This window comes from Suricata suricatta, chromosome 2 (assembly GCF_006229205.1).
Source record: "Suricata suricatta isolate VVHF042 chromosome 2, meerkat_22Aug2017_6uvM2_HiC, whole genome shotgun sequence".
Lineage (NCBI taxonomy): Eukaryota > Metazoa > Chordata > Mammalia > Carnivora > Herpestidae > Suricata > Suricata suricatta.
This window is the reverse complement of record NC_043701.1, coordinates 54,908,408-54,921,020: the sequence shown is the minus strand read 5'-3', so window position 1 is coordinate 54,921,020 and position 12,613 is coordinate 54,908,408.

Below are 12,613 nucleotides of genomic sequence, written 5' to 3'. Positions count from 1 at the left end.
AAGAGTGCATGAACTCAGTGAGAACTTCAACAAAGAGATAGAACATATAATAAAGAACCAGTCAGTGCTGAAGAATACAATAACAGAAATGAAAAATAGGCTAGATTGAATCAACAGTAGGTTAGAGAATGCAGAAAAATGAAACAGTAATTTGGAAGATAGAGTAGTGGAAAGCAACCACACTGAACAGCAAAAAGAAAAAAAAATAGAACAAACAAAAATAGGTTAAGATACCTCTATAAGAATATCAAGCATAATAACATCCTCATTATATAGGTCCCAGAAGGAGGAGGGAGGGAGAAAGGAATAGAAAACTTATCTGAAGAAATAATAGCTGAAAATTTGCCTAACATAGGTAAAGAAGACACCAGATCTAGGAAGGACATAAAGCCCCAAATAAGATGAACTCAAAAATGTCCACACCAAAACCCATAATAGTTAAAATAGCAAAAACTAATGATAAAGATTGAATCTTAAAAGCAGCAAAAGAAAAGCAAACAGTTACACACAAGGAAAACCACATAAGACTACTAGCTGATTTTTAGAAGAAACTTTGTAGCAGAAGAGAGAGGCATGATTTATTCAGAGTGCTGGAAAAAAACCCCAACAACCTACAACCAAGAATACTTTACCTGCAAGATAATTTTTCAGAATTGAGGAAGAGATCAAGAGTTTCCCAGACAAACAAAAGTTAAAGGAGTTCTTTACCACTGAAATGATCTTAAGAGAAATATTAAAAGGACTTCTTTAAATGGAAAAGAAAAGACTTTAACTAGAATTAAAAAACTATGAAAGGAGAAAAATTCACTGGTAAAAACAAATATACAGTAAAGGCACTAGATCAATAACTTATAAAACTAGAATGAAGTCTAAAATGATGAAAATGATAAAATCAATTATATCTACAAAAATTAGTCAAAGGAATCACAAAGTTAAAATATGTAAAATATGACACCATATACATAAAATGTAGAGGGGGAGTAAAAACATAATGCTTTTAGAATGTGTTCAGTTAAGCAACCATCAACTTAATACAGATTGCTATATACATAGGATATTATACATGTGAACCTCATGGTAACCATAAATGAAAACCTATCATAGATACACAAAAAATAAATTCATGCATAACACTAGAGAGTCATAAAATCACAAAAGAAAAGAGTGGAAGAATAAGAAAGGATCAGCCAAAGCTACAAAAAAAGCCAGAAAACAACCAATAAAATGGCAATAGCCACATGACAAGCAATAGGTACTGTAAATGTAAATGGACTGAATGCTCCAATTAAAAGACATAGGGTGACTGAATCGATTAAAAAAATTAAAAGATCCATGGACATGCTGCTTAAAAGAGATTCACTTCAAACTTAAAGACAAATGGAAAAAGATATTTCATGGAAATGGACCTAAAAAAAAACCCGCCAAGGTAACAATACTTAAACAAAATAAACCTTAAAACAAAGACTATCAAGAGACAAGTGACACTACATAATGATGAAGACATTAATCCAACAAGAGGATATAACTATTGTAAATAACTATGCAACCAAAATAGGAACACTGAAATGCATAATGCAAATATTAACAGACATAAAAGGAGAAACTGATAGTAATAGAATAATAGTGGAGGACTTTAACACCCTGTTTACATTGATAGATCCTTCTGACAGACAATCAACAAGGAAACAGTGGCTTTGAAGGACACATTAGACCAGATGGACTTAACAGATATACATACAGACTATTCCAATCAAAAACTTCAGAACACACATTCTTTTCAAGTGCACATGGAATATTTTCCATGTAGATTACATTAGGTTACAAAACATGTCTCAGTAAATTTAAGAAGATTGAAATCATATCATGCATTTTTTTTCCAACCATAGCAGTATGAAACTAGAAATCAATTCCAAGAAAAAACTGGAAAAAGCATAAAGATATCGAAGCTAAACAGCGTATTACTACACAACCAATGAGTTAATAAAAAGTCAGACAGGAAATAAACAAATACATGGAGACAAATGTAATGATAAAAATAAACTCAAAGTGGATTAAAACCTAAATTTGAGATACAAAACCATAAAACTCCTAGAAGAAAACATAGGCAGTAAACTCTTAGATCTCAGCCTTAGCAATATTTTTCTGGATAAGTCTCCTGAGGCAAGGGAGACAAAAGCTAAAGTAAACAATTGGGACTATATCAAACTAAAATCTTTGGACAGCAAAGTAAACCATCAACCAAACAAAAAAGGCAACTCACAGAAATGAGACAAAATATTTACAAATTATAACTATTAAGGACTAAAATTCAAAATATATAAAGAACTCATGCAACTCCACACACAAAAAACTCCAAATAATTCAATTAAAAAATGGGCAGAGAATATGAATAGAAACTTTTCTAATGAAGACATACACATGGCCAACAGACCCGGGAAAAGATATTCAGCATCACTAATCATCCCCGAAATGTAAATAAAACCACAATGAGACTTCACCTCACTCCAGTTAGAATGGTTAGTATCAAAAAGACAAGAAATAGCAAGTGTTGACAAGGATGTGGAGAAAATGGAACCCTTGTGCACTCTTGGTTAGATCGTAAATTGATGCAGCCACTGTGGAAAACAATATGGAGGTTCTTGCAAAAATAAAAAATAGAAATAGTATACAACCCAGTAATTACACCTATGAATATTTATCCAAAGAACCGAACTCTAGTTTGAAAAGATATATGCACCCTTATGTTTATTGCAGCATTATTTATAATATCCAAGATATAGAAGCAACGCAAATATCCATCAACAGGTGAATGGATAAAGATGTAGTATATATACAAAATGGAATATTACTCAGCCATAAAAATAATGAAATCGTGCCATTTGTAATAACATGGAAAGATCTAGGGAGTATTGTGCTAAGTGAAACTAGTCAGACAGAGAAAGACAAATATTATATGATTTCATGTATATGTGGAATCTAAAAAACAAAACAAATTAGTAAACAAACAAAAAAAAAACAGAAACAGAGAACAAACTGGTGGTTGCTAGATGGGAACAGCCTCAGGTGGGATAGGAAAAGGAGATTAAAAGGTACAAATTTCCAGTTTTAAAAGTCACATGGATGAAAAATATAACATAGAGAATATAGTCAATAATATTGTAAAAAAATTGTATTGTGACAGAAAGTAACTAAACTTATTGTTGTATATTTTGTAATGTAGATAATTGTCAAATAACTATATTGTACACCTGAAGCTAGTATAATATTATGTCTAGTATACTTTAAAGATAAATAAATAAAATAAATTCATTGAATAAATGTACAGATATATCCTGTTCCTGTATGTAAAAAGTTAATATTATAAACATGTCACTTTTTTCTAAACTAATCTATATTTTCAATTCTCCTCAGAACATAAGTCTAATGATATTTTTTAGAGAGCCTGACAAAATTATTTTAAAGTTTATATGTGTGCATGAATTTATAAGAAGAGACAAGAGAATTGTTTATAATTACTATGTTGAAGAGGGCCTCACTCTGTGAGTTTTTATGATCTTAAATCATCTTGTAAAGTGAGGAAAAGTAAAGCAAAGTGAGATTGTTGTAGGAATAAACAGACAAATAATAGAACAGAAAAAGAAGTCTAGAAACAGAGTTCAGTGTGTATTAGAATGTAGCAACTAAAAAGTAGTACAAAAAAGGGTTTCTACTTCTAGATGAATATATCATATTTTAATGTTCATTAAATGCTGCTAAAGCTATGCTTATACAAAATTTATTGCCTTAAATGCACATATTAGGAAAAAAAGACTGAAAAACAATGATCTACATATTCATCTAGAGAAATTAGTAAAAGAATATCCAGTTAAACCCAAAGGCAGAAAACAATGACCTGATATAGCTAATGTAAATATAGCTAAATGTAAAAACCAATGAAATAATAATATTAACAGTAATAATAAAAGGGGGAGGTCAATATTTCCAGAAGTTGATTCTTTGTAAATACTACTAAAATTAAACTCCTGGGAAGCTGATCAAGAACTAAAGAACCAATGTTATTCATTCATATCAGGAATTAAAAAGGGACATCATTATGTATCTTGCAAACATTAAAACCATAAAAAAGGAATATTATAAAGAGATTGCTGGGCAATTTATATTATAAAGACAGAGAAACTTTGTTACTGTAACCTGATAAAAAATAATCTTAGTACATATAGAAAAGAAAATACATCACTAACATGTGGGATTCTGGGAAAGTAAGGTTGATATAAGATTAAAATTATCAAAACCATGATAGTGATTTACAATATAAATGACCAAATTAACATGAAGGAAAAATTTATATGATAATCTCAGTGAAAGTGAAGAAATTATTTGGTAAAATTTATCATCAATTTATTGGAAAAGTAAAACTCAGCAAATTAGAGAGAGAAGAAGATTAACTTGTTGCCTTAAAGAATCTGCAAAACCTATAGCAGATCTCTGAATAGTAAAGTGTAAAATGTTGCAAGCTTTCTGAAACTGAGAACCAGATAAAGATTTTACCCATTTCTGTTCAGTATTGTACTAGAGATCCTAGACATTTCAATAAGACAAGAATTAGAAACAAAAAGTAGATAATTGAAAAGATAGAAGTAAAAGTCTTACTGTTCTCAGAGGTTAAGATTATGTACATACAATTAGCTAAAATAATTACTGATAAAACATTATAACTAATAGATGAACTAGCAAAGTATGTAAAAGTCTGGTTTAAAAAATATATTGTATTTCTATATACTAACAGCAAGCAATTAGAAGTTGAAAAAAAGTTTAAATATACCATTTAAAAATATTGAAACATCTGGCACATGAGAATAAACATTAAAAAAAATAAGAAAAAGTCCTTCACAGAATCTAAGCCACTATTAGGGGGAAATAGAGATTTAAAAAGGAAGAATATACACATTCAATATAATAAAAATTTCAGTGTACCCAAAAGTTGATGTAAGATTCAATGCGACTTTAATCAAAATTCAAGCATTTTTGAGAAGAAAAAATTAAGAGGATTCTATAATTTACATGGAAATGGATAATAGCCATAAATAGTTATAACTAAATGTTGAAAAAGCAGAAGGCGAGTTTTCACTACTAGGTATCAGGACTTACATACCTACAGTAATTAAGATAGTATGGGAAATGTCTAAGGATTGACCAATGGACACATTTTACATGAAAGTCTTGAAATAGATTCACACATCTATGGATACTTAATTAATAATGTAAATAACACTGCAAAACAGTGCAAAAGGCATAGTCTGTTTAGTAAAATGTTTCTTGGTCAGTTGGATATCTATTTGGAATGGGTACCATGGATGGTATCACACCATGTACAACTATTAGCTTCTGATGGATATATGTAAATGTGCATCTTCCTTAGACAATAACAGAGAAGAACATCTTCATAATGGGAGGTGGTGTGGGGAGGTAAAGATTTCCTTAAAGGATGAAAAAAAGCACCAACCATGAGGAAAAAAATACAATTACAAGATGTAGTGGGTTGAATGGTATTTCTCCAAATTCATATGTCACCTGGAACCTGTGAATATAATCTTATGGCAAAAGATGTCATTTAATTGAAGACCTCAGGATTGGATCATCTTGGATTAAGGTGGGCCCCCCATCCAATGATGGATTGTCCTTTGGGAGATAGAGGAGAGAAACAGACACAGAAGCCCAGAGGAGATCATGAAGTGAAGACAGATGCCATCCACAGAAGCTAATGTGAAGGTGGAGTCAGCTATTAAGGCGATGTGTCTATCAGTCAAGGAATGCCAAGTAACATCTGCAGCATCAGAAGCCAGGAAAGAAGCATGGGATGGATTCTCTTTCAGAACTTCCCAAAGGAACCTCCCCTTGCCTACACTTTGCTTTTGAACTTCTGGCCTACAGAACCGTGAGAGAATAAACTTCTGTTGTTTTAAGCCCCTAAGTTTGTGGAAATTTATTAAAGCTGCCCAAGGAAACTAATATAAAGGTAGAAAAGCTGTCACAAACCTTACTAAAATTGTAACACATATGTACATAAATACAACTGGTTTGTTTTCCAGAATGTGTAAAACTCCTAAAACAAGTAAGAAAAAAGGCACATGAATCTGATGGAAAAAAGGGCAATAGAATTAAGCACACACTTCACAAATGATACCCACTGGCCAATAAACCTATGAAAATGTTCTCAACTTCACTGATCAAAGGAAGTGAAAATTAAAACTGTAATATGATACTTCTATACACTCATCAAAAGAACTAAGATCATAAAGACTGACAATACGAAATATTGGTGATGTTAAATACCTGGAGTTCTCATGCTGTTGGTAATGAAGACTGGTACAAGCACTTTGAAAGTGCTTGGCAAAAATTTACTATACAATCCAGCAATTCCATATCTATTTTCTAACAGAAACATGTACATATATGAGCCAAAGAACATGTACAAAATATTTTATAGTAGCAATCTAGTCCAAAATTGGAAACAACCCAAATGTCCATCAAATGGGTAGAATGCATAAATAAATTGTGGCACATTCACATAATGCAACACTATATAACAAAAAGAGATTTTAACACAACAATGTAGAATTTCACACGTATCATATGATGTGAAAGAAGGCACATTACAGAAGATTGCATATTGTGTTAGTTCATTTGCACATATAGGAATAACCTTTGGAAAGATGCAGAGTGACTGAGAAATAGGATGGCAGGGGTATCTCAGCTGCTGACAATGTTCTAATTTCTTGAACTGTGTTTTCACGAATGTGTTCACTTTGTGATCATTTATCCAGCTGTGTCTTTATGATTTATGCAGCCTCTATGTGTATTATACTTTAACAGAGAATAAGAAAGTAGAAAAGCAATTTGTCAGCAGATTAAGTTATAACCTCTGGTTAAGTTCTAGAGGAAAAGATTAAATACTATTTCACAATGCATAATAAAATAAATTCAATGAGTTAAATAATTAAAGGTAGAAGTGGGATAATTTACAAAGAAGAAAATGTAGGAGAATACATAACCTTGAAGGAGGAGGATGAGAAATGGAAAGTGATTGGACGCTTAAATACGAACAACATTGCAAAAAAGACTCTGCTGTATAAGTGTGTACAAAATTTTTAATGACTATATGAAAAACATGCACATATAAATAGTAAACTAGGAAAGTATTTATAATATATAAGCTTGTTCAAGAATTAATATAATTACTAGTGAGATATCTAAAGGGATTTATTTTTTTTAAGATAAGAGATTCATGCAGGTGAATGACAACTCAAAAACATCTGCTGGGGGGCGGATTTTTATGTGCAGTGAATTTCCTGAGGCAGTTGGTATCAACTTCTATAAACAAGATAGAACTAGTCAAAATATATTAGATAAAACATATAAAACTATAAAACTATCACATTTTTATTTATTCTTCAACATTGCCCAAACTCACTGCCTCTAATTCAAAATAGAAAGTGAACCTTAACCTTTATAAAATAGAGCAACTTATCTCTATAAAAGACTCCAGTCATAGTCTGTCAGTGACTGGAGAAGACAGAGACCAGGTCCTAAGGTGATGCTGCTCCCTGAAGGAGAGGGCTAGGCTAGGTCTCTGGACCAAGATATTGTGTCTACATGGTGCCTATTTGGGGCTCATTTGAAACTCACCTCTTACCTATAAGACCCGGCAGAGCCTCTCTCCAGACTCAAATGGCCTCTTCCCAGAATTCTTCCTCCTTTGAGTGGGCATGTGACAGATGTGTGCAATCTGTAAGCCAGAAGGGAGGTCAAAGGTGGACGTCGTGGGGGATGAAGACTGAGGTGGGAGGAACAGGATGACAGGCCAAGAGTGGTGTCTGGCCCCACCCTCCCAGAACCACCCCCCCTTCCCCTTCCCACCCCATTCTGACTTAGAACTTCCTGAGAATTTGGATTTCAACCTGACTTTCCAGGTCATTAGGGAGGCATATTTGCTCATCAGGATGATGAAACATATTTTACAAAAGAATTGGTCTGATTTATAACTTGAAAATGTTTAGACCCAGGTATGCAGGCCCACATTTAAAGTCCGCCCTGCCCTGCATCTATTAGAGGGGAGCAGATAGCTCCCCAAAGTCCAGGTGGCAGAATGAGCTGGAGGCTAAAAAAGGGAATGCCTCTGTCATTGTCACAAGAGAGAGTGAAGTGGGCCTGGGTAAGTCAGGAAACTTGTAGGTGTCATGACTGAAGTTTAGAGAGGTCAAATCTGGCAGATTTCTTCCCCCTTCAAAGTAAGAGTTGAGAACTTAGTGTGTTAGATAAAGAACTTGAGGAGTGATGAAGGTTTGAATCTGTTAAGAGAAAAGCATAACTAAGGAGGTAGTTTTCTCACTCTCATCTTCCCCAAAAATGTCATAAATATTTTTCCATACTATACCTAGTCTTCCTACATTAGCATTTCCAATTTCCTTATAGTCATCCATTCTAAGAATATATACTATAACAAATACACTTTTATATTTTTAAGTGTTTTATAATTTTTTTAATTATAAAAATCTCTATTAAGCATCTCCAGAGGTAAGTATTTAAATATATTGTAGATACATTTCTAGGATAAATTCCTGTAATGGAAATTTGGGGGTCAAAGAATAAGATATTGAAAGCATTGTCAATTACCTCCAAACTATCAAGTCTGAACCAACATATCCTCCTATTCTATACAACAAAAGAGTGACAGTTTATCATCATTGTTGCCATCACCCAAATCAGGTATTTTTCTTTTTACATTACTATTAGTATTGGCACACATCTATTTTTTTAATGTTTATTTATTTAGAGAGGAAAAAATGTGTGCCATGTGAGCAAGGGGGTGAGGGAAACAGAGAGAGAGGGAGAGAACCCCAAGCAGGCTCTGTGCTCTCAGCACACAGCTAGATGTGAGGTTCGATCTCATGAAACATGAGATCATGACCTGAGCCAACACCAAGAGTGGGAAGCTTAACCAACTAAGTCCCCCAGCCGCCCCAGTATTGGCACATTTCTTAGGCAAAAGTGACCCATCATTTCTGTTCTTAAATGTGTTTACTTTAGATTGCTAGTGAGGTAGAACCTTATTTTATGTTTCTTGGTGACTTGCAGTTCTTTCTTAACTAGATCATTTTTTTTTCTTAATGAATTGTTCCTTTTTCTCATTAAGTTGTAATTGTGCTTGAAATATTATGGATTTCTTCATCATATGGGTAACAAAAATTTGCATAGTTTTTCTTACCATTTATATTTTAAATTTATTCTCAACTTTAAAATTCAGGTTGCAAGACAAAATTGGAGGGAATAAGAAGGTTTTTTGAGATTTTTTTTCAAGAGGTGTCAAGAACATAAACTATTTTTTCCCCACATTTTAGAAAATCATGCTTTTCAGGGGGAATAAAGGCATAAATTCCAAAATTAATCTTTGTGTTCATATTTCTAATTATGAGTGCTATTTAACACACATTACCTATCTTATCCATGTGACTAAGGCAAATGTTGAATGGAAGTCATTTCTGGGGGCCAAAGAAAAAAGAAGTATGGTCCCCAGTAAGGCTCTGCCAGGACTTTGGCAGTATTCTCCCAACATTCCTTAAGAAAGAAAGTGTTTCTCAGCATACATAGAAACAAGATTGTCTCAGACGGGCTCTATCCAAGAGGAAGCCCTGAAACCTGGCTGGGGTGGAGGCATGGCCAGAAAGGATGCCGCACGCATCTTCTCCCAAATCTCTCTGACCCTGTATAGCTCTCTTTTCCTACATCATGTATGTGTGTGTGTGTATATGTGTAGAAAACATGGCATTCAGTCTATATGTTAGTCTTTAGTTGAGAGGTATTAAATTAAGTATGGGATAGAGTCTGATATCTGAAGGAAAAAAAAAGGATAAGAGAGCATACTTTGTAAAAAGTGCTACTTTAATTCTGTGATGGCATTTTCAAAATAACCCCTATCTTACATCTAGTTGGCATTCAGAGACATTATGCTGCTTTACTTTCTACTGGCAATCAGAAGACTCTCGGGTCCACATATGATAATCATAATTAAAATAAAAGTGAATAATGTACATTGAACCCTTTTTGTACTAGATAGACACTATTCCAAGTGTATTTATTTAATCCTCATAATAAACTTATAAAGAAGACATTATTATTATTTCCACTTTTAAATGAGAGAAACCGAGACAAAAAGGCTGAAAAACAGAGCTAAATACACATGAGCCCATCTTGGTGAAAATGATCAGGAAAAGAAGGAATTGGGCTTCAGAGTTTCATGAGGTAATGAGGCAGAACTTTCCCTTGGAATAAGGAAACCTTAACTTTAGAAGAATAGTCTTGCTTGAGAAAGAGATGTGCTTAGGGGCTACATCTGTGGGACTACGGGGGATATTAATGAGTCATAGGATCAGAAAAGTGTGACAGAGAGGCAAATTTTACTATTTATAATCTGTAGAGCTGATGAAATAAAGATTACTTCCACGGAACAGCTGCCCTTTCCTGTTGGACTGAGGGCTTAAGTGGAAAAGTTTGGGAGTAAGAATTAAGGGAAAGCTGAACCTCGGCTCTCCATAAGAGTGAGGACAAAGTGCCTTTTGGTTTCCAAGGCAATCTGGGTGGGAGGAAGTGAGCAACGGAGGAGAGAGGAGTCAATGAGATGGGGTGGCAAGACGACCCAAAAGAGTTTGAACAACATTGTTAAATGCAGAATCAGGAAATGTTTGCACTGTCACCTCCCTTCCCCACAATCCACCTCCAAACATCCAGAAATGATTTTATGGGTAGTTTTTTTCTTTCTTTTTATCTCTCCCCACTTTTCTGAAGGAGGGGATATCAGAAGAAAAGCATCATATCTGTGTCAACACAACACATTGCAGCGAAACAAAACAAAACAAAACACTAAAGACGGTGTCCATGGGCAGAGGTGGCTGTGAGATGATAAGCTCAAGAATTTCAAGATCTTAGCTGGCTTTGAGCTTCCTTGTGTGTGGGATTCAAGCTTGAGGCAAATATGAAGGGTATCAAGAACCTCAGGGTAAGGAGGTCCCAGCAAACTTCTGGGTTACAAAGCACTGGATGTTTGTGTGAAGATCCGGTCAGTGAAAAAGAATGCCTTTTTAGATGTATGCTATTTGAAATGAAGCAAAACAAATCTTAACTATTTTTCTCAGTGCACAGGGATGACATCCAGGTTGGCTTTTCCTGATTGCATTGGAATCCTTTAACAAACTCTCCACCTGACAGTCAGAGGACTCCATGATAGGGTTTGGGAAAACTCTTAGGTCTTTCAGCTCTAAGGAAGACACTGCTGAAAATCAGGCCTTGGATCCTATTGTAAGAGATTGCTGCAAGGGAGACTGAATATACATCCTTGATAGGTCACCTTTGTCAAAGTGAGGTCACTGTTAATGAGACCCTGAGCCCTGGGGCTGGGGCATTTGGTTGACTTTCTGGACTATCTCTGGCCTGAAGCTCTCTCTGCCTGGATGGAGGAGAGAAAGCTTCCTTTGATCTAGCCCTTGCTGAACTTCACTTGAGGCAGAAACCTTACAGGATGCTTTTCCTTCATCTCCTGTCTTAATTTCTATCCTGATAAATAAGAGTCAGGTCCTGGTGATTATTGTCTGTCTTCTAGGAGGATATAGGTTTTACAGAGAAAGATTTGTAGAACCTGACTAATGTATACCAGCAAGGGCTGAGATTTTGCAGTTAAGATCTAGGAAGAGGGGTGCCTGGGTGGCTCCGTTGGTTAAGCCTCCGACTTCAGCTCAGGTCAGATCTCACGTTCGTGGGTTCGAGCCCCGCGTCAGGCTCTGTGCTGACAGCTAGCTCAGAGCCTGGAGCCTGCTTCCAGTTCTGTGTCTCCTTCTCTCTCTGCCCCTCCCCCTCTCATGCTCTGTATCAAAAATAAATAAAACATTAAAAAATTTTTTTGATTTAAAAAAAAAAAAAGATCTAGGAAGAAAAAAAAAACCCAGAGAATATTTATCCTAAGAGGAAAATGTGAGGGAACACAACGATGTTTTAATCTACTACTATTATAATATATGGGATATAAAAAATTTCACTTTAGATGTTTTGGAGGTTTACTTCGTAGCCTTATATATAGTCCATTTTTATAAATGTTTCATTGCTGTTAAATAAAACACATCTGTTTGATTTTTAAAACTTTAAAATTTTTATTTATTTATTTTGTGAGAGAGAGAGAACGAGAAAGAGAGAAAGATAGAGAGAGCAGGGGAGAGGCAGACAGAGGGGGAGAGAGAATCCCAAGCATGGAACTCCATGAGGGGCTAGAACCATGAAATCACAAACATGAAATCATGACCTGAGCTGAAATCAAGAGTCAGATGCTTAACCAACTGAGCCACAGAGGCACCCCTGATTTTTAAAAAAATAGTTGTCAAATTGGTTTCCATATAACACCCAGTGCTATTCCCCACAAGTGCCCTCCTCCATCACCACCACCTCTTTTTCCCCCTCCCCCTTCTCCTTCAACTCTCAGTTCATTTTCAGTATTCAATAGTCTCTCAGGTTTTGCGTCCCTCTCTCTCCCCAACTCTCTTTCCCTCTTCCCCTCCCCCTGGTCCTCCAT